General features: G+C 46.0%; 1 long non-coding RNA gene across 1 annotated transcript in view; it reads right to left on the bottom strand.

Moving 5' to 3' along the window:
* The window catches only part of LOC142072780 (uncharacterized), an 86389-nt gene that overhangs the window by 16274 nt on the left and 46124 nt on the right, over positions 1-23991 (bottom strand). The gene's annotated exons all lie outside the window — the stretch shown is intronic.

The following is a 23991-nucleotide window of genomic DNA, read 5'->3' as shown; positions in this document are numbered from 1 at the left end:
AAGGTAGCCTGTTTCTTCTTGTTTTTTCCTACCCCCCCCCCCCCCAGATGTTCTGGTTTAACTTGGATTTAAACTTGGAGAGTGGTCAGTTTAGATGAGCTATTACCAGCAGGAGAGTGAGTTTGTGTGTGTATGGGGGTGGGGGGATGTGAGAAAACCTTGATCTATGCAGGAAATAGCCCGACTTGATTATGCAAAGAGTTGTCACTTTGGATGGGCTAGCACCAGCAGGAGAGTGAATTTGTGTGGGGGGTGGAGGGTGAGAAAACCTGGATTTGTGCTGGAAATGGCCCACCTGTTGATCACTTTAGATAAGCTATTACCAGCAGGACAGTGGGGTGGGAGGAGGTATTGTTTCATATTCTCTGTATGTATATAAAGTCTGCTGCAGTTTCCACGGTAAACATCTGATGAAGTGAGCTGTAGCTCACGAAAGCTCATGCTCAAATAAATTGGTTAGTCTCTAAGGTGCCACAAGTACTCCTTTTCTTTTTGCGAATACAGACTAACACGGCTGTTCCTCTGAAACCTAAAAGAAAAGGAGTACTTGTGGCACCTTAGAGACTAACCAATTTTAGTAAATAAATTGGTTAGTCTCTAAGGTGCCACAAGTACTCCTTTTCTTTTTGCGAATACAGACTAACACGGCTGTTACTCTGAAACCTAAACAGACACTGGATTTATGGTTTATTACAACCATCTGTAACCCGCTAACCTCCTCCTCTTTGTCCTATGACTGCAGAGGTGTTAATGGACCACTCTACCTTGAATGGTCCCTTATAATATGTGTTAACTGCTTATGCTAAACAACTTGTTCCACCTTGCATTTTGCTGTATGCTGCTGGGAGTACTTTTCCAGACCTGAAGAAGAACTCTGTGTGGCTCGAAAGTTTGTCTCTCTCACTAACATAAGTTGATTCAATGAAAGATATTACCTCACTCACCTTGTATCTCTAATATTCTGGAACTGACATGGTTACAACTACATGGCATGCATGGAAAACCTGAGGTTTTTTGGTTTAAATATCCCCCCCGCCAAAAAAGTGTATTTTCCAACCACTGTCCTCAGAACACAGGGATGTAGGCTTTACACCCGAAAGCTCAGTTTTCAGCTGTTCTAATGTTTTCATTTTGTTTTTTTAGCCTATCCTGATGCCACCCCCAGTAAAAGTAAACTTTCAGTTTTGCCCTTGGGAACTATATCTCTGCCTTCTGACTTGGTTCTCTCTCTTCTTGCAGCATGCTAGTTCGTGACATTTTTCAGTTTCACATGAGAATGGATGTCTCTCAAGAGTGCATTGTTTTCTGAGCCTCTCAGCCCCATGTTGCTAAACGGCCAGTAGCACAAGTTCATTATCAGTGAGCAGTGCAGTGTAAGTAAGTTCAGGCCTGGGCTATAAAATTTGGAGGAATAAACTGATAAATTTCCTCCCTAAAGCTTCCTGGGCCAAGAAAGAAGTAAGCATAATGATTAAAGAACAAACCCAGAGGGAAGATGTCCTTCAGGATCCATAAAACTGTGAATGTGATGATCCTTTCTAGAGGAATAGGCTTAGATAAAAAGCCAAACCATCTTTGTTCAATAAATTATTTCTAGATGTTTTTCCTGTGTCTAGCATTTTTTTCTTCTGTAAAATATTTATTTTCTTTTTTTTTAGCTCATACTTTATAGGTGCTGGAAATTAGAAAAACTTGTCTTAATTTTTCATCCTGTAATTTCTATTTATAAGGGATTATTAATGGGAGAGCAATTAGATACCCTCAAACATCTCTGCCATCAACCTCCTCATCACAAGGTAGTCCTCTTGAGAGTCCTTTCAGGACTTAATCTCTCTCTCTCTCTCTCTCTCTCTCTCACACTCACACACACACAAACGCTATCTCTCTCTCGGCTTCTTTCATCACTGCTGTGCTTTTATTATATTCTGTCAGCAGGCCACAGCCTGTAGTATTATTTAAATTCTATATTCCATTCCCCATTTACGGCTGGGCAATGGGACTGTACTAGTAGCAACCAATCCTGCCTACCTCAACCTTCCTGTCTACTCCCTGCTCTCTCCCAGAACTGCCTCCTTGTCTGTTTATATAATCCCAGCTGCTGGGGGTTGCCTCCACCTCCATTAACTCCTTCACTGTAACTCTACTCAGATAATTGACACCCTTTTATCACCTGTCTTCCAGGTAGGTCCCAATGAATATACATGGGTGAGTATTAGAGTGACAGTATACTGAGTTAACTCCTGACTCAGCATGCCCTGTTTACACCCATTGTATCTCCACGAAATGCTCAAGTTTGTCTTCCCAAGCCCTGCCTATAAATTACTGTTACACAAATCTCAGAGTAACAGCCGTGTTAGTCTGTATTCGCAAAAAAGAAAAGGAGTACTTTTTCGAAAGCTTATACTCAAATAAATTGGTTAGTCTCTAAGGTGCCACAAGTACTCCTTTTCTTTTTGTTACACAAATAAATACAGGGATTGAGGAGACAAGCTTGAGCATTTAATAGAGATAAAATGGTAGCAATGTCAACAAATTCAGTGTTTGCCTCTAGAAGAGATCGCCAATTGCCTTGATTATTATTGTTAGGTCCTGCAGGAGCCAGCCCTGAAATTCTAACTCTCTTTGAAGATATTTACCTGGAATTGGGGGAAAAGATAGTGATAAATTTAAGAAGCTCAATCTATTTGGTTTAACAAAGAGATGGTTACGGAATGACTTGATCACAGTTAAAAAGTACCTGCACATGGATCAAAAATTTGAAAAGGGGCTAATCTAGTAGGCAATGGTAAAACAAGATCCAATGGCTGAAAGTTGAAGCCATGCTGGAAATAAGGTGCAAATTTTTAACAGCAATGATAGATAACTACTGGACCAACTTTCCAAAGGTTGTAGTGGATTCTCCTTTACTGGCCATTTTTAAATCAAGTTTGGATGTCTTTCTAGAAGAGCTGCTCTAGTTCAAACAGGAATTAATTCAGGGAAGTTCTATGACTTATGTCTATACAATAGATCAGACTAGATTTTTGCAGTGATCCTTTCTGGCCTTGGAATCTATGAATCTACTACCAGTCAGCTCCCAAACAAGGAGACAAGAACAGACCAAGGGCTTGCTACACTTGCAAGTTGGAGCGCATTAAAGGGGCCCCGGGTGCTCTAACTCATGACGCGTCCACACTGGCCAGACACGTGGAGCGCTCTGACTCCGTGACTAGAGCACTCCTGGTACTCCACCTCGGCGAGTTGAATAACATTTGGTGCACCCCTACTGGAGTGCCGCAGTGCCAGTGTGGACGCCCTGGTCTGTTAGTGCGCTCTGATCAGCCTCCAGAAGTGTCCCACAATGCCTGTTCTAGCCACTCTGGTCATCACTTTGAACACTACTGCCCTGCCCTCAGGTGACCAACTGTCAGACCCGCCCTTTAAATTCTCTGGGAATTTTGAAAATCCCCTTCCCGTTTGCTCAGCCAAGCGTGGAGTGCTCTCAGCGAATCTTTCCAGGTGACCATGCCTCCAAGCGCCAGGCGATCCCCAGTATGGAGCAATGGCAAGGTGCTGGACCTCATCAGTGTTTAGGGGGAGGAAGCTGTCCAGTCCCAGCTGTGCTCCAGCCATAGGAATTACAATACCTTTGGGCAGATATCAAGGGACACGATGGAAAGGGGCCATGACCGGGACACACTGCAGTGCAGGATTAAACTGAAGGAGCAGCAGTCTGCCTATTGCAAAGCCCGCAAGGCAAACAGCCGCTTCGGTGCTGCCCCTGCGACCTGCCATTTCTACAAAGAGCTGGACGTGATACTTGGGGGCGACCCCACCTCCACTCCAAGTACCACCATGGATACTTCAGAGCCCAGTGCAACAAGGCAGGAGGAGGAGGAGGAGGAGCAAAGTGGGAGCGAGGGTGCTGAGGCAGAGGAAGACACCCCGGAATCCCTAGATGCATGCAGCCAGGAGCTGTTCTCTAGCCAGGAGGAAGGTAGCCAGTCACTGCGGCCGGTGCTTGGGGAAGGACAAACACCAGAGGAGGTTCCTGGTGAGTGGCTTTTATTTTAGGAAGGAAGTTATTCGGTGCGGGCTCTTGGGGGGAGGAGGGTTAGGGCTGCATGCATGCCTAGATGCGGAATAGGGTGTTGATGTGCTCTCTCACATTGCGGTAATCGGACTCAGTGATCTTTTCAAAGGTCTCATCCAGAACTTGGGCAATGCGTTTGCACAGGTTTCTCTGGAGAGCCACTATGGTCTTTGTCCCAGGAAGGCTAACTTGTCCAGGCCACTGTGCTGTGAGGCGCAAGGGGACCATTGCTGCACACAGGCAAGCTGCATATGGGCCAGAGCAGAAGCCACATTGCAGTAGAAGACCCTCCCTTGCTTCCCAGGTCATCCTCAGTAGGGAGATATCTTCCAGGACGAACTCCTGTGGAAAATGTGGGGACAGTGTTTAGTATAGGGGCCCCCTGCAGCTGTTGGCTCTCCCCAAGGCACAGAAACCCAGATGACAGTACAGCCATGAAACAATCAGTCCCCCTTGACCCTGTTCTTACTCACCATTTTGGGGCTCCCGGGTGTTATGTGCGCTCGCTTTGGGACGGGAAAATTATGCTATTGGGTAGACTGTGCTTGCCCTTAAGTACTGGGGAATCATTGCTCTGTCTGGTGTGAACAATGCTGCCTCTGTTAAGTGTTGCATTTTGCCTTTACAGATGCAACCTTGTGATCTCAGCCGTACATGTTATCACCGGCCGAAAGACTCCAAAGAATCAGAAAGAGGCCACACAGAAGCAAGGAAGACATGTTGCATGAAGTAATGCAGTCTTCAAGTAATGAAAATCAAAAAGCGCAGGAGTGGCAGGACAGTGAAAGGAGGATCCGCCAGCAGAATGAGGAGCGCTGGCACAAAAGCACGGTGCTCGGGCAGCAAAGCACGGATCGGCTGATAAGCATAACGGAGTGCCAAGTGGACTCTATCCAGGCGCTCATAGCCATGCAGGCAGAGCACTACCGCGTCCGTCCCCTGCCCTGCAGCCCTTGTCCCAAAACTCTTTCCCTTGTGCCCCCATGTCACCTCCAACCCACTTTCCCCAGTATCCGGGTTCTTAATACCACCAGCTGCCTCCAACACCTGTAGCTTCACCACTCATCCCTGAAAACTACGACCCTTACCCACTGCACTCAACCCCCATCACCATGCAGTATAGCCATCCTGAAGTGCTGCACTCATTGCACAGTACTTCCAAACAGCAAGGCTGAGTATGATAACAGGACATACGCAAACCTGTGATTGTACCGTTCCCCACCCCACCCCACCCTCTTGCCCTTTTTGTTTCCCAAGCAGTTGTGTTTCTTTTTCAGTAAATGCATTTTCTTTTCAATAAATGGATTTTTTGGCTCTGAAAACATTCTTTATTATTGCATAAAGTAGAAGATACCTTAGCCCAGAGAAGAAACAGGAACTGCAAGTCAGCGTAGCAAACACAGATTCCTACTAACATTGGAACCACTGCACTTCACTCCCGTGCAGGGCACCAGACGTTACCGGTGGCTTTCAGCCTCAGATTGCTCCTCAAAGCATCCCTAATCCCTACAGCCCTGTGCTGGGCCCCTCTTATAGCCCTGCACTCTGGTTGTTCAAATTCAGCCTCCAGGTGTTGAACTGCCGAGTTCCATGCCTGAGTGAATCTTTCACCCTTCCCTTCACAAATGTTATGGAGGGTACAGCATGCAGATATAACCGCGGGGATGCTGTCATTGGCCAGGTCCAGCTTCCCATACAGAGAGCACCAGTGGTCCTTTAAACAGCCAAAAGCACACTCCACAGTCATTCTGCACCAGCTCAGCCTGTTGTTGAACCACTCCTTGCTGCTGTCAAGGCTCCCTGTGTTTCATGAGCCCCGGCATTTAAGGGTAAGCGGGGTCTCCAAGGATCACAATGGGCATTTCGACTTCCCCTATGGTGATCTTCTGGTCTGGGAAAAAAGTCCCGGCTTGCAGCTTCCTGAACAGGCCAGTGTTCCAAAAGATGCATGCGTCATGCATCTTTCCAGGCCAGCCTGTGTTAATGTCAATGAAACGCCCACAGTGATCCACAAGCACCTGGAGAACCATAAAGAAATACCCCTTCCAATTAATGTACTTGGAGGCTCGGTGGGCTGGTGCCAGAATTGGAATATGTGTCCCATCTATCGCCCCTCCGCAGTTAGGGAAACCCATTTGTGTAAAGCCAGCCACAATGTCATGCACGTTACCCAGAGTCACGGTTCTTCTGAGCAGGATGCGATTAATGGCCCTGCAAACTTGCATCACGATTCCAACGGTCGACTTTCCCACTCCAAACTGGTTAGCGACCAATCAGTAGCTGTCTGGAGTTGCCAGCTTCCAGATTGCAATAGCCAGCCGCTTCTCCACTGTCAGGGCAGCTCTCAATCTCGTGTCCTTGCGCCACAGGGTGGGGGCAAGCTCCTCACACAGTCCCATGAAAGTGGCTTTTCTCATCTGAAAGTTCTGCAGCCACTGCTCGTCATCCCAGACTTTCATGACGATGTGATCCCACCACTCAGTGCTTCTTTCCCGAGCCCAAAAGCGGCATTCCGTGGTGGTGAGCATGTCTGTGAATGCCAGAAGCAAACTTGCGTCATATGCGTTACTCGAGTTGATATCACCGTCAGAGCCCTCACTGTCACTTTGGATCATAAGGAATAACTCGACTGCCAAACATGACGTGCTGGCGAGACTCGTCAGCATACTCCTCAGCAGTTCAGGCTCCATTCCCGCAGACCGAAAGGGAAGACAGAGTGCTCAGTACAAAAAACATTGAAAGATGGCGCCAAATGTGGACGGAAGCACGGGGATTGCTGGGATGTGAACCGATGCATCACAGGGCGTTGGGACAGGACCCAGAATGCCCCGCATCCCCTGCTCCCTTCCCACAAGCCACAGCGGCAGAATGGGAAAAGGTGCTCTGTGGGATAGTTGCCCATAATGCACTGCTCCCAATGCTGCTGGAAGTGCCGCAAATGTGGCCACGCCAGTGCGCTTGCAGCTGACAATGTGAACACACGGCAGTGCTTTCCCTACTGTGCTCTCCGAAGGAGGGTTTAACTCAAAGCGCTCTACATCTGCAAGTGTAGCCATGCCCTTAGGCTTGAATATATCCATACTTTCATGTTCTCTTATCCTAAACAACTACGAGAATTCAATGAATAATCTGTTTTAGAGGCCAATAAAGTAAGAAAAGCATCCCATCTGACTGACATTAGAGGATCTTCTTACTGTGACTCCCTGTGGTAATGTGTTAGATTGCAAGAATTTACTCAATCTCCAGTTTAGGATGGCATGGGATTATGTTTGGATTTGCATGTCTTTAGTGCATAATATTCTCCCTTCCAACAACTATTTCTTAGCAGTGCTGGTGTTTAAGATCGAGCTTTGAGCGTGCTTGTGGACATACCATGTGCTCTGTATGATAGACCCAAGAGACTTTTCCCACCTTTCGTCTCTGGACCTTTAAGGGAAAGATTGTGTGAAATTTCAAACTGCATGTATAGTTTAAATGCTAAATGTGAAATCTTCTGTGCATTGTAAAATAGAATAATACAAATCTGTGAAGCTCAAACAAAATGAGAGTTTGCAGTCTTTTGGGGAATTCTCATTAGTCACAGAAAAGTTGCTGTAATAGCTGGCTTCTGCGTCTGAGAATGTTTGTTAGTTCATTTACAACTGTACATTGTAGGAGCGCTGCATTTGCACCACTGGCTGTAAACCAGAATGAGTTCTTAAGGACAGTTTTTTAAGTGGCTTGTAACTACGTGCCTCAGTTTTTGGGTACCCAACTTTACACAGAGATATTGAGGCACCCATTGACTTCAACTGAAGACGTGGGTGCGTAGCACCTCTGAAAACCAGGTGCTAGAAGTCTAAAGTTCGGGACCAAAAATTATAGGCCACTCTTCAATAATGTCTGTGTGTGTGACTTTTTTTCTCTTTTAAAGTGTGCGTGTTGTAATAATTTCATCAAGCTTCTGAATTAGACAAATTCTCCAGTCTGGAAAAGCACGGTACAGGTGAGTCACATCATACACGCATTTAACTTACGCGAATTCAACTATACGCGCTCGGAAAAAAAAAAAGAAAAATAACAAGATACCTGTAAATAGTGCGGGCGATTCCATCCACCATTCCACTCAATAAGCGTATGCCCCAGAGTGAGCATGAGATGGGAGACATGAATCTGCTGTTCCCTCAGTCGGTCTCAGTTCCCGCGTGCCTCTCATCGTGTGAGCATCTCACCGTGCTGCGTGTAATTCTAGTGTTTAAAGATACTGTATGTATTTTTCGTACAACATGGCCCCTAAATGCAAACCAACTACTTCATCTGGTGCTCAACCAAAGAAACAGCGATCTGTTCCAGCGCTGGAGGAAAAACTGGCTGCGTTGGACTTACTGAGAGACGGTATGTCGGTCTCCAACGTGGCGCATAAATATGGCCGCAATGAATCTAGCATCCGTGTCATCAAGATTCGAGAGAGAGAAATTCGTCAAGCCGTGGCATGAAGTGCTCCAATAACTGCTAAGGTGACGAGCCAGGTGCGTGATAAGACTTTAGTGAAGACTGAAAAGGCATTAAACTTGTGGCTGGAAGACATGAACCGTAAACGTGTGCCTATTGATGGCAAGATGTTGCGAGAAAAGGCTCTTAGCCTCTATGCGCTGTTCAAGAGGGACAGCCTTCTGATAAGAAGGAATTCAAAGCCAGCCAAGGTTGGCTTAAGAGTTTTAGGAATTGCTTCAACCTCAAAAACGTGCAGACTACTGGTGAAGCTGCATCTGCAATGAAGAGGCAGCAAAAGCCTACCCTGAACAATTAAAGAAAATCATAGAAGAAAAGGGCTATCTTCTGGAACAAGTTTTTAATGCTGATGAAACTGGGCTCTTCTGGAAAAAAATGCCCAACCGCACTTACACTTTGAGATCAGAAAGACAATCCCCTGGCTTCAAAGCAGCTGAAGACCATGTGACTGTGTTGTTTTGTGGCAATGCGGCTGGGCATTTAATAAAGCCGGGCTTGCTCTATAGGGCTGCAAATCCCCCTGCCCTAAAAGGCAAGAACAAAAATCTGCCTGTGTTTTGGCAATCAAATAAAAAGGCTTGGGTGACGGCAGCATTATTTCTGGATTGGTTCCACAAGTGTTTCATTCCGGAGATCAAGCGGTACCTCGAAGAGAAAGGACTTGACTTTAAAGTGTTGCTGATTGTAGACAATGCTCCTGGCCACCCTGCGGCATTCCAGTTTGTGCATAACGACACTGAAGTCGTCTTTCTCCCCCCCAATACCACCTCCATTCTCCAACCTCTTGACCAAGGCGTGATTCGCTGTTTTAAGGCCATGTACACGAGGCTTACGTTCTCATGGATACGTAGCGCTATAGATGATCTTAAACACAAAAAAGAGGCTTACAAGAAGTGGAAGATTGGACAAATGACCAGGGATGAGTATATAAATATTGTTTGGGCATGTAGGAATGGAATCAGGAAGGCTAAATCACACCTGGAGTTGCAGCTAGCGAGGGATGTTAAGAGTAACAAGAAGGGTTTCTTCAGGTATGTTGGCAATAAGAAGAAAGCCAAGGAAAGTGTGGGCCCCTTACTAAATGAGGGAGGCAACCTAGTGACAGAGGATGTGGAAAAAGCTAACATACTCAATGCTTTTTTTGCCTCTGTCTTCACGAACAAGGTCAGCTCCCAGACTACTGCACTGGGCAGCACAACATGGGGAGGAGGTGTCCAGCCCTTTGTGAAGGAAGAAGTGGTTCAGGACTATTTAGAAAAACTGGACGTGCACAAGTCCATGGGTCTGGATGCGCTGCATCCGAGAGTGCTAAAGGAATTGGCAGATGTGATTGCAGTGCCATTGGCCATTATCTTTGAAAACTCATGGCGATTGGGGGAAGTCCCGGAAGATTGGAAAAAGGCTAATGTAGTGCCCATCTTTAAAAAAGGGAAGAAGGATGATCCTGGGAACTACAGGCCGGTCAGCCTCACCTCAGTCCCCGGAAAAATCATGGAGCATGTCCTCAAGCAATCAATTCTGAAGCACTTAGACGAAAGGAAAGTGATCAGGAACAGTCAGCATGGATTCACCAAGGGAAAGTCATGCCTGACTAATCTAATTGCCTTCTATGATGAGATAATTGGTTCTGTGGATGAAGGGAAAGCAGTGGACGTGTTATTCCTCGACTTTAGCAAAGCTTTTGACACGGTCTCCCACAGTATTCTTGTCAGCAAGTTAAAGAAGTATGGGCTGGATGGATGCACTACAAGGTGGGTAGAAAGTTGGCTAGATTGTCAGGCTCAACAGGTAGTGATCAATGGCTCCATGTCTAGTTGGTAGCCGGTATCTAGTGGAGTGCCCCAAGGGTCGGTCCTGGGGCTGGTTTTGTTCAATATCTTCATTAATGATCTGGAGGATGGCGTGGACTGCACCCTCAGCAAGTTTGTGGATGACACTAAACTGGGAGGAGTGGTAGATACGCTGGAAGGTAGGGATAGGATACAGAGGGACCTAGACAAATTGGAGGATTGGGCCAAAAGAAATCTGATGAGGTTCAACAAGGACAAGTGCAGAGTCCTGCACTTAGGACGGAAGAATCCAATGCACCGCTACAGACTAGGGACCGAATGGCTAGGCAGCAGTTCTGCAGAGAAGGATCTAGGGATGACAGTGGATGAGAAGCTGGATATGAGTCAACAGTGTGCCCTTGTTGCCAAGAAGGCCAATGGCATTTTGGGATGTATAAGTAGGGGCATTGCCAGCAGATCGAGGGACGTGATCGTTCCCCTCTATTCGACATTGGTGAGGCCTCATCTGGAGTACTGTGTCCAGTTTTGGGCCCCACGCTACAAGAAGGATGTGGAGAAATTGGAGAGTCCAGCGAAGGGCAACAAAAATGATTATGGGACTGGAACACATGAGTTATGAGGAGAGGCTGAGGGAACTGGGATTGTTTAGTCTACGGAAGAGAAGAACGAGGGGGGATTTGACAGCTGCTTTTAACTATCTGAAAGGTGGATCCAAAGAGGATGGATCTAGACTATTCTCAGTGACAGCAGATGACAGGACAAGGAGTAATGGTCTCAAGTTGCAGTGGGGGAGGTTTAGGTTGGATATTAGGAAAAACTTTTTCACTAGGAGGGTGGTGAAACACTGGAATGCGTTACCTAGGGAGGTGGTGGAATCCCCTTCCTTAGAAGTTTTTAAGGTCAGGCTTGACAAAGCCCTGGCTGGGATGATTTAGTTGGGATTGGTTCTGCTCTGGGCAGGGGGTTGGACTAGATGGCCTCCAGAGGTCTCTTCCTACTCTGGATTCTATGATTCTGTGGATGCTGATCCCAATCTTAATGTGATGGAGTGTTGGAAGTCCTTCAACACTGCAGATTGCATCACTTATATTAAACAGGCAATGGATGCAATCAAGCCTGAAACAGTCAATGCATGTTGGCAAACCTATGGAAAGAATGTGTGAATGATTTTAAGGGTTTCCCGACCATTGACAAAGAAGTGAAATGCATTGCTCAGGTGGCCAGGCAAGTGGGTGGTGATGGCTTCGTCAACATCCTTGAGGAAGAAATTGAAGAATTAATTGAGAGCCATAGAGAAACATTGACTAAGGAAGAGTTAGAGGAACTGATAAAATCGTAGACAGAAGACGAAGATAATGACGATGAACAGGAAGAGCCAGCAAGTTGGAATCTTCATAAATTTGATGAAGTGTTCCAAGCAGCGAAATATTTGAATAATTTAATTTATGAATACGATCCCTCCATGGAATGAAGCCTCAAAATCACACGTAGTATTACGGATGATTTGAGACCATATCAAGAAATGTTTGAGCAGCTCAAGAGACAACAGCGACAGTTGCCGATCATCATGTTTTTCAAGGAAAAACAACCAGCAGCAGATGAGCCTATGCAATCAACTTCTCAAGCTGAACCAGAGCCAACCACTTTGTCTACAACTCACACTCCGTCAGCTCCATCTCCTGGATTGACATCAAGCCCTGACGCCTCTGTAATTACCCCCCTGTAGTTACCGCCTGTAATTAAAAATACAGTACTGTAAAATTATATTTTGCATATGTACTCTTTATTATATACTGTGCATTACTGTATACATTATACATTTATACATATTACTGTACAAGGTTGTATACACAAAACCATGTACAGTATACTGTACTTTATGGGCGATTTAAGGGATTTTCAAGGGTAATTTTGACTGTACGCGATTTTCGCCTTACGCGCTGACTTTAGAACCTAACCCCAGCGTAAGATGTGACTCCACTGTACAACACCACTACTTCTAATGAAGCAAATAGACGCATGATTTCTAACACTACTGATTTACCTTTGGCAGCAGCATGATCAAATGCTAGAGTTAATGTAATCCTCAGACAGCTTGTGGGGTCTCTCGTAGAGACCACAGATGTGGATGCTTCCTTCACATAAAAGGCCAATTGGAGCAAAGCTGAAATAAAACATTTCGTGCTTTGGTTGCAGGGGGTGGAGTTATGATGAAATTAAATAAAAAATTTAATTTGTGTAGTGGGGGAAGGAAAGAATAACAGACAAGTTGTTATTTGTTATATGTAAGCAGATTAACATGAGATCTGGCATCACTCAAATCTAAAACAAATGAGGGAACTGACAGGATTTGGGCAAAGAACATTAGAAAATGGAGTCAAAAACATCTCTGGTGATTTAGGATTTGTGAATGTGTTTGAAGATTTGGTTTATAGGTCTTATCAATTTGATCCTGTACAGAAAGATGAATGTCATACAATTCCTATCCCCAATCACTTAGATGTACTGATTTCTACACTGTAATATACAGAACAGTAGTACATAAAACCACATGGTGTAAAAATCAGGCACCATTCAGGATCCAAGATTCACAGGCTTTCTGCAGGATGGAAGCAGCTGAATTATTGAGTTATTCACAAGAAAATGTGATGGTTTTCAGGGAGACAACTGGGAGAGCAGCACAGAGTGGAAAGCAGGTGCCTGTGGGTCTTTCCTCTTGCTTTTAGCATTTTCCACCCCAAACAAACAGCTAGATGGACTGCCATTGGAGTCAGCACTCACTGGATGTCTAGGTCCTGTATGATGAAAATCTTTAGCTCATTTTCCTCTAACCTTCTGTCAAAGTTTGACTCAGACTCACAATTTATCAGACCACTCTGTTTTATTAGCAAAGCTGCTCTGCTAATACATTTAGAAGTGAGCCCCCCCCCCCGAGTGGGGCTTGTGTCTTTTAAATTATACAGTTTTTTGGAGAACAAGTTACAGAGAAGTTACAGACAAAAGAAGAAAAAGATTTTAGTCACCACCCTTCGAGATCTCTGAGACCAGTCACATATCTTCAATTACCTGCCACCCTTAACAATCTCCTTTAACAGCTTCCAGTTAACTTAACTAATTGCCCTTCACACTTTCCATTCTGATGCCTGCTTCTTAGACGTGCTGGCTCTATCTTAATTGCTTCTCCATTCAAAAGCTAACTGTCCCTACGTGTGCTCCCTCAGATACTTTGTAACATGTTTTGGCATGCCCTCTCATATACAATGTATCCAGCATGTCCCCTTATACAATGTTATACTTCCACAATCCCCCCTTTTGGTCAAGGCTACGCCCATGACCAATGACTTACTGGATTCCATACATCAATCGTTCTTTTTCATTACTTTCACTGGTGACATTTAACAACATTAGATTAGCACTCTGGTTAGGGGTAACCTGATGGATGGTGTGTCTTGTGCAGTTTTGGATACAACAAGAAATCAATTGAAAACACACAAAGATTATTAGAATTCCAAATAGGATAGTCAGGATTCCTTGAAACAACCAGTTTCCCAGACTAGAGAAATTGAATAAGTTACTTATCCATTTCCACAAGGAACTTGGTTCTTCGTGGGGAAGGTATGCAATTTGCTCCAGATGGCTAGCATGATTTATTACCTCATTAGTATTATCAGGTATGTATACACAGCATTCTGTTCCAATTAGAGCACAGGTCCCTCCTTTGGCTGTCAGTATTATATCTAATGCCCGACGGTTTTGGAGGGCCACTTGTCGGACCGCTCCTGCTTCTTTGGCTAGAGCTTTTAAGCTCTCTCCTGTTTCATTGGCCATGATCTCAACCACCACTTGTAACCTTAAAAGCCTTTTTGCATGGTGGATTACCCCCCTCCCACTGGGACTAAAGAAATGCCAACAGCTTCTTCCCAAGTTAGGGGGCTTATGTTATCCACATACCATTTAGCATCTGGCAAGTCCCTCCTTTTTCGCCTGAAATTATGGAGGCGATTTCGTGGGAGGGATTGAAGCACCCGGAATTGTGGGAAAAGCTGAGCAGGATAACAGATACCTGACCAATTTGCTGGTAACACAGTGTAAGCATTTTCCCCACAAACCCAATGATGTCCCATTAAAGCTGGGAAGGGTTGACTGCAACCCTTTGACATGTAAGAATTTACGAAGGAGGAATAGTATCCCCCAAAGGGCACAGGATGATTTTCACTGCGAGAAGAGGTAGCGTTCACATGACATTTGTAGATGGTGCTGTTTTTCTCAGGGAGGCTGTAGGGGGAGCAAGAGATTGAATCTTTGGTTTGATCCCAGGTTGAGAGGAAGTTTATCTTTCCATACCCAGTTCGCCATTCTCCAACCTTGTTTGAATAGTCCCATACACCATGGGACACGATGTATTGGAGACAGCTGCTCCTCCCTAGATTCAGCCCTGTCCCATTACACACACAGAGCCAGTGGCCATTTCCTTTCACCACACTTATAAGTTTAGGAACATATGTTTTTCCCAGCCCCCAAGTGTCATTTTCCTTCCATGTCCTTTTAAGTGGCTAGGGTTCTCCAGCAAGCTCTGAGGAATTCAAAGGGATTGCCATGGTGGGGATACTAGCTTGTGAGTGAGCTGGGATGTGGCTGCAGACCCAGCAATTAGAAATATTCAGGATCTGGGCTATCTGCACCTGTTGTTGGATGAAAGAATTGTCACTGTCACTCTGGATTCCCCAGACCCACAGGACACAGTAGCTGAGGATTAAGCTTCTCAAAGGACACATGTTGGAAGCAGGACCCTTTCTGGTTCCAACAACCCCTTTCGAGGGAACCGCAGTCACGGTTTTACGTCCACCAGGCAGCAGGCGTTAGGCTCACTACTGCTTCTTGTTTGTTGGGTCCTGCTGTCTGCTTACCCTCTGCTTCTGGCAACCCTTACGAGAGCGCAGATTGTAAGGTATTGCAGGCTGTTCCTCTTTGTCTTCTGGGGTTGAAGCTGGTTCTGCGTGGTCTTGCAGAGGTGCTTGGTCCCCTTGAGGTGGCGCTGGCTTACACTGGGAGGCGTGGATCCATGCAGCGATGCCAGATAATTTCACTGCTGTCTGGGTGGTGAGCAGTACTTGGTATGGACCCTTCCACCGGGGTTCCAAGGCGTGCTTCTGAAGGTGGTGCCGCAGGTAGACCCAATCACCAGGCTCAAGAGTGTGACAGGCAGCAGAGGTGGGTTCCGTCGGCCAAGCTGCTCGCACCTGCGAATGGAAGGAGCTCACAGCTTGCATTAACCCTTTGCAGTACTGGAGGAGCGTGCTGTGAGTTAGGTTTAGGTCTGGGGCTGGGGTAATAGTAGCCATTGTTCGCATAGGGCGTCCCATGATGATTTCAAATGGACTCAATTTGTGTCTCTGGGATGGGGATGACCGAATTTCCATAAGGGCCAGTGGTAAAGCAGCTGGCCAGTTTAACCCTGTGGAACTACAGATTTTTGCCAGCTTATTTTTAAGCACACCATTTCGCCTTTCAACTGCCCCTGCACTCTGTGGATGGTAAGGGCAGTGCAACAGGTGGGTGACATGTAATACCTGGTTTAGATGTTGAACAATTTTTCCAGTAAAATGTGTTCCCCGGTCACTAGACAAAGTGGCAGGAATTCCCTTGGTAGGGATAATGTGGTTTAACAGACATTTTGCAACGGACAATGAATCAGCTTTGCGACAGGGAAAGGCTTCAATCCAACCCGAAAACAGACATATTGTAACTAAAATGAATTCATATTTCTGACACTTTGGCATTTGTACAAAATCAAGTTGCCAGTGTAGGAAAGGTGCTTGAGGCAGATCCCGGAACCCTTGTGTTACTTTTACAGATTTGCCTACATTGAGGCTTTGACAAGTAACACAAGCGGCACAGTGGCGGGTTGCAAAGGAGCTGAAATGGGGAGCCCACCACCCCGCCTTACTCATAGCAGAGACCATCCCCTCCTTGCCGACATGCAAAACACCAAGTAGCAGGGCGGCTAGAGATGGGTAGAGTGAGAGGGGGGCTACAAAGGTACTGGTGGGCGATCGCCAAAGGGAATCAGAATGCAAAGAGCAACCCAAAGCACTCCAGGAGTCTTTCTCTGTTTCTGGGGCAGAATCCTGGAGCTGAGCTAGATGAGACAGGGATGATGGCGTTACAGAGACAGAGAGGGGACCAAGAAACGCTTCTGGTGAAGGTTTTATAGTGGCGGCATGTTTTGCAGCAGCATCAGCAAGTGCATTACCTTTTGCCACCTCGGTGTCTGCCACTGAGTGGCCAGTACACTTAACAATTGCCAAGGCAGACGGTAGTAAAACTGCATACAGGAGGGCGGCAATGTAGGGGCCATTCTTGATAGGGGTACCAGTGGAGGTAAGAAAACCTCGAGCTTGCCAGAGGGTGCTAAAGTCATGCACAACCCCAAAGGCATACCGAGAATCAGTAAAAATAGTGGCAGAGAGCCCCTCGGCTAGAAAGCAGGCACGGGTTAGGGCAATCAGTTCAGCCACCTGGGCAGAGGTCACAGAGGGTAAGGGCACAGCTTCTATGGTCTCAGAGAGAGAGACCACAGCGTACCCTGCAAGAAGGTGGCCTTGGTCATTTCTATAACAGGACCCATCAGTGAATAATACCAGGTCAGAGTTAGGGAGAGGTACATCTGAAAGGTCGGGGCGCAGGACAGTGATAGCGGAGACAGTTGCAAGGCAGTCATGGGGTTCACCATCACTAGGTAAAGGAAGGAGGGTAGCAGGGTTTAACCGGGAGCAGCGCTTAATAGTGATATGTGAGGCTGAAAGCAGCACAAGTTCATACCTAGTGAGGCGAGCAGAGGAGAGGTGAGCAGTGTTGCGTTGCAGAAGGAAAGTTTCCACAGAATGGGGAACCATGAGAGTGAGAGGAGAGCGGAGGACAAGGGACTCAGACATCTCGACCAGGCGCGCTGCAGCAGCTACAGCGCGTAGGGGGTAAACCCTGGGCTACAGGATCCAAGGTTGCAGAAAAATAAGCCACCGGGCGATTTCTGTCACCGTGCTCCTGAGTAAGAACCCCGAGGGCACAAGCAGATTGTTCGTGACAGAAAAGGGTAAAAAGTTTGTCATAGTTAGGTAACCCTAAGGCAGGGGCAGAGGCTAAATTCTGCTTAAGGGAGATGAAAGCAGCATTTGCTTCAAGTGGCCATGGCATGGGGTTAGGTACAGAGGATCGAGTGAGTTCTTGGAGTGGTTTAGCCAGAGAAGCATATTGGGGAATCCATTGCCTACAGAACCCTGTCATGCCTAAGAATTTTCTGACCTGGCTTGGAGAGCAAGGCTGGGGAAAGCTAAGGATGGCTTGTACCCGGGCCGGATAGAGTGTACGGGAGCCCTGGGAGAGAAGAAAGCCTAGGTATGTGACAGAGGTTTGGCAGAGCTGCAATTTTGTGCGAGAAGCCTTATGACCCTTGTTTGCTAAAGCTGTGAGAAGTGTTAGTGAATCAGTTTCTGAGGCAGACAGAGAGGGGGAGCACAGGAGTAAGTCGTCCACATATTGGATCAGTGTGGATCCTGATGGGAAAACCAGATCAGCGAGACCCCTGGCTAGGGCTTGAGAAAAATAGGATGGACTCTCTGTATACCCCTGGGGAAAGGTAGTCCATGTATATTGCTGACCCTTGTAGGAGAAGGCAAAGAGATACTGGGATTCAGAGTGAACTGGGACAGAGAAGAAAGCGGAGCATAAATCTACAACAGTAAAGTGGGTTGCATTTGGAGGAATAGACGCTAATATTGTAGCAAGGTTAGGAACCACTGGAAAAGAAGGTATGACAATACGGTTAATAGCTCGAAGGTCTTGAACAAATTGCCACGATTTGCCATCAGCCTTTTGAACTTGGAGGATAGGGGTGTTACAGGGGCTGGAACAAGGGACAATAATTCCTTGTTCTTTTAATGCAGATATAACTGAAGCAATCCCAGCCTCTGCCTCAGGATTCAAAGGATACTGAGACAGGTGAGGCAGAGGTTTGGAATTGTCTACAATAATCCGAACTGGGTCAGTATTTAATTGGCCCACTTCAGATGGGTGAGATGGCCATAGGGAGGAAGGAACCTGAGAGATTAGGTGCTCTAGGGACGGAGTTACGGGACAGCAAGGGACCAGAGTGGAGAGGGAAGTTTCAGACAGCAGGGAGGCTACAGAATCACACAAGGAAGACTGAGGGATTTGCAGATAGACACCATCTGGGGAGCAGTAAATAGAACAGCCAAGTTTGCATAGCAAGTCCCGTCCCAGAAGGTTTGCAGGGGTGGAATCAGAGAGGAGGAATGCATGCTCCTCAGAGAGGGGACAGACCTGAACAGACAAAGGTTTTGAGAGGGGAAAAGAGGTAGGGATCCCTGTAATGCCAACAGCAGACACAGATTTTCCAGATCGGGGAACCTCAGGCAAGTCAGTGGTGCGGATTGTAGAAAGAGAAGCTCCAGTATCAACAAGGAAAGGGAGACAGAGATCATTTACAGTCAGGACACATTCTCCTGTAGGGGACAGAGGTAATAAGGGAGCTAAAACTTTGTGAGGTTCCCCAGCATCCCGTCATTGTTGGGGTGAAAAATAGGGTTGGGGATCAGCTGGAGGAACCAGCGGGGGGTTCACTTGATTTCCCCTACAATTATTAGGTCGTCTTGGACACTCTTTTTTCCAGTGTCCAGGCTGTTTACAGTAGTTACAAACCCCAGTTAATCCAGCCCCCCGCCCCCTTCCGCAACCTCGTCCCTGTACCCAGTGTGGTCTGCTTAGTCCTAAATAATGCTGTATCTGCAGAGCCATTAACTTTTGGAAGGACTCCTTTCCTTTTAAAGTGCGGTGGCAATGCTCTGCTACTGCCAGCAATTTGTCCATGGTTTCAGTCTCCCATCCCACACTTATTCGTTTTAACATGCTGCCTGTGGCAGGGAGAAGACCATCAATAAATGCATGTGCCAAGGCCCCCTGCCCATTTACATCGGGCTCTTGTATTCCTGAATGTTGTAGGAAAATATCAGTTAGCCGGGACCTATAGTCGCCTGGGCTTTCTCCTTGCCCTTGCTTACAGCAACGTATTGCTGTCCAGATTGTTTTAGGAGACCACACTTTGGGAATGGCTTGATGCAGGCGCTTCCAAAGAGCCATACACCGGTCTCTGTATGCCGAATCTGGGCCAGTACTTTTTATGGTTGAGTGGCGTGCCTCAGCTGGCCAATCTGCTGCAGCCAACCATTTTTCATAATAACTGACAGGAGCTAACAATTTACACAGTTGGAGGAGATCTGTCTCAGAGGGTTCATAGGTTTCACAGATTAACAGAAACTCCTCAGCAAATTTGACAAGAGTTTTCCTGTGGTTTGGGAAAACTTTTAACTATAGATAAAAGTTCCGTACGAGTCCAGGGCTTATAATCCCATATGGACTCACTTTCTCCCATTTTAAGGACTCGTAAGGGTGCCACAACAGTTTGATCAGAGTCTCTCATTAACCTCCCATCAGGTTCTCTTTTCCAAGAAGAGATGTCAAGCAAATCTTTGCAGTCTGCTTTGGATTTCTTCTTCATAATATTTTGCAGAGCTGCGAGGCCAATGAGGGTATCTTCTTCACTTTCATTATCTGTAGTCACTGAAGATTTTTCCTTTTCTGCTTTCTTATTTGTGCAGGAGTATGGTGGGGGTCGGGTTTGATCCGGATCATTGCACAGGACTGGGCAAAGGGGAGCGCTCGGATTAGTGGTGGGAGAGACTGCATCCAATTGAACTGTTAGTTTTTTGATAGAATTTTTAAGAGAGGTGAGTTTTGACTCAGTCCATCTACGATTTGCCTCTTTCCACCACTGCATGAAGCAGTCTACTTCTCCTCTCTCCAATTTGGTTTTTGGGAGGACAAGTTTGCTTTTTAAAGCGTCCACTCGATCCTTGTCCCAAGAACCTAACAGTGGCCACTGTAATTTGGGGTTCTCTAGAGCTAATTTGGACCATTTTTCAAGAAACCTACAAGAGTCCAGACCCCTCCTAAGATACATAAAATAAGCTGGAGTTCCCTTAGGGAACTGTTCTACCTTAGACTTCTGATTACCCATCCAGGAGGACTTCACACAGCACTCACACAAGAAGGAAATTCGGGCTCAGCAGAGCGGTACCCGGTGCAACACACAGAAAGGAGCCCACAGGCTACTGCCTCAACTGCCCTTGCTTTCACACCAGGGGTTATACCCAAGGCGTGGTGCGGCTGCAGCTGTGCAGATTCCACTTATTCAGACCGTGGGGATGGGGACCCCTTGGTCAGCCAGTCTCCGGACAGAGATGGCTCCCAGATTCACACACACACCACGGGGAAGACGGATAGACACAAAGACAAGACAGTCCTCAAACCGGTTAAAGCACAAAAATAATAATTACCTGAGACATCTGATTCCAGAAGCTGGATCCAAAGACCCCTACCCGAACAGAGTGGGAACCAACAAGTTCAATGGTGTAGACTGCGCTGCTGCTGTGTACCTTTCTGTCTTGTGGAGGATCGCTTGGACTAAGCGTCCAGGCGGCGGCTGCCACGATCGTCCTGCAAGGCAGTCAGGGATCACACAGCCTCAGTGAAGCCACTTGCCATCTCGCTGGGACCTCCAAATTGTCAAAGTTTGACTCAGACTCACAATTTATCAGACCACTCTGTTTTATTAGCAAAGCTGCTCTGCTAATACATTTAGAAGTGAGCCCCCCCGAGTGGGGCTTGTGTCTTTTAATTTATACAGTTTTTTGGAGAACAAGTTACAGAGAAGTTACAGACAAAAGAAGAAAAAGATTTTAGTCACCACCCTTCGAGATCCCTGAGACTAGTCACGTATCTTCAATTACCTGCCACCCTTAACAATCTCCTTTAACAGCTTCTAGTTAACTTAACTAATTGCCCTTCACACCTTCCATTCTGATGCCTGCTTCTTAGACATGCTGGCTCTATCTTAATTGCTTCTCCATTCAAAAGCTAACTGTCCCTACGGGTGCTCCCTCAGATACTTTGTAACATGTTTTGGCATGCCCTCTCATATACAATGTATCCAGCATGTCCCCTTATACAATGTTATACTTCCATACTTCTGTTTTCCTTTCATGTCACCCCACCACCTGCACCAACATTTGTTTTCTCCCTATAAGAGTCTCTTTTCACTCAACAAAGGACAAAATGTGCTGGAGATACATGTTGTAATTCCCTTGGGGGACTTGGTGACTCTCAGCCTAAGAGAGCTCTCCTTCAGGTTGGGATGCTGTGACGTTCCCCTCTGGTGTTATCTGGACCAGTGATCTGCTAGGTCACTCCAATCCTTGACTCTGGGAGCCAGCTTTATCCTGCTCTGCTGTGAGAACTCCCACTCCTGGGCTGTTCACGCACAGCCTCTGGCATGTAAGCTGCTTGCAACCGAATGACACTGGACAATATCTCCGGTCCTGGACAGAACCCTAGGAAACTCCATCTTGCAGTGTCCAGTTATGCCTGCTGGATGCTGCAAGCTTATATGAGTTTGTCAGTTTAACAAAGAAATTGACTACCAGGCTTGTTATCCCAAGGGAAGACTCTGTCATGCTTCAAACCAAACGCACTGCATCAGCTAGAGTAAACAAACAGATTTATTAACTATAAAGATAGATTTTAAGTGATTATAAGTCAAAACATAACAAGTCAGATTTGGTCAAATGAAATAAAAGCAAAATGCATTCTAAGGTGATCTTAACACTTTCAGTGCCCTTACAAACTTAGTTGCGTCTCACCACAGGCTGGCTGTTTGCTCTTCAGCCAGGCTCTCCCCTTTGATCAGCGCTTCAGTCGCTTGGTGTGGTGTCTGTACGTATAGGTGGGAAAGAGAGGGCATGGTAAATGTCTCTCCCTTTTATCATGTCCTTTCTTCCCTCTTGGCTTTGCCCTCCCCCCTTCAGAGTCAGGTGAGGATTACCTCATCTCAGTTCCCAACTGACCAAAGGAAGAGGGGGGACTCCCTCGAGAGCCTAACGGATTCTTTTGTTGCTGCCTAGGCCAGCGTCTTTTGTTCCTGTGAGGCTGGGGTGGGTTTGTCCCATACCTGCCCTGATGAGGTGTGAACGGCCTCTCTGCTCTTGGAGAGTTTTTGCCTGTGCTTATTTTAAACCATGAGGATATATTTTCAGCCTCATAACTACATACATGAAATTATAACCTATAACATTACTGTAACAGTTACTATAATATCACTATAACAACCATGCTCAGTGCATCATGAGCCTTCTGGAGACACCCAACATGACAAACTTTGCATGACTACCACACAATCATTTTATAAAGATGAACATGGGGGTGTAGGGTGTTCCTCCGAGGTACAGAGTGTCACTGATGCTGAATAGCATCTTCCTTATATGGTCATCGGAAAAAGCTGAGTGTGCAGGACTGGTGATGTGAGTGCATGCATTGGGGATAGAGAAGTGGGTTGCATGGAGTAACATTGCAGAGAGAGCAATTGCTGAAACATGCACCTTTGTGCCCCGATTCAGATTAGGTACTGTTGGTAGTAACTCAAGAAAAGCTGTGTGAGAACTGGAATCTCAGAGTGGGCCCCTGGGAATGCAATATTCAATGTTACCTTAAAAATATCTTTTGATGAAGGCTTTCAGAAACATCCCATGCCATCGACTTTCATTACTAATTGCACTGAAGCTAACAGCCCCCATTAGGGTCACTCAGCAGCACTGAGTGGCTGAAAGGCCTAAGAACTATGACACTGAGATTCACCTAGCCAGTATGAACTAAGAAAAACCTCCACTACATGGGCCTGATTCTCATTTACACTAAGGCCCCTTTCCATCATTCTGGTAGTGTAAAAGGGGCCTTATAGTGGGGATACAGTCCAATTACACACTTTTGACACTGCCACAGTGCTGTAAGGGGGCCTTAGTATAAATGAGAATTACGCCCTGCATGTTCTTTCTGCCAAAAACTTCACAGGATAACACACAATTTCTGAAATGTGTGGTTATTTTTCACTTTCTCCGTAAATGATTTTAAAACTGAGAGGTAGAAAAGGAAGTTGAGCTTAGTGTGACTTTAATTAGTTTTAGCATGTATTTTTCCTGTTTGTTTTTAAACGCAGACTGACCGCTAATCGTAACCTATAGCTATACACAAATAGTTTTGCATCTGAGTTAATTTGATTCCTTACATTTCTGGCATAATTGTATGTTTGCATGTTCCTTAATTGCAGAGGATGAAAATTAATTCACCAGCACAGTGAAGAAATGTAAGACGACTATTATTCAAGTCAGCTAATAAAATCAACCTTCCCCCTCCTTCTCTTTTTCTAGTCATATTAGGATAATGTGTTGCTATTATAATGCAGATTTAAATCTGTCAGAAACAAGAAGATAACATTGTTTTTAAGTGGACACCAATTTTATAATGTAATGAAACAGAAGCCTTAATTTGAATGGGGCAAGGGCCTAACTGGGCATGTGCAGACCCTGCAGGCTTTTATATTTAAATGGAAGCTGCTGGTGCTGCTTTTTGCTAAGCTGGAGAGGGAAAAGAAGCAATCTGAGGCTCTACTGAGAAATCCTGCATTTCACATAGTTCCAGAGTAGAAAAGCTGACATCCTGCTCAGTACTAAG

Source organism: Caretta caretta, chromosome 7 (assembly GCF_965140235.1).
Source record: "Caretta caretta isolate rCarCar2 chromosome 7, rCarCar1.hap1, whole genome shotgun sequence".
Classification (NCBI taxonomy): domain Eukaryota; kingdom Metazoa; phylum Chordata; order Testudines; family Cheloniidae; genus Caretta; species Caretta caretta.
Note: the sequence above shows the minus strand (reverse complement) of the source record. Positions and strands in the feature narration are given on the sequence as shown.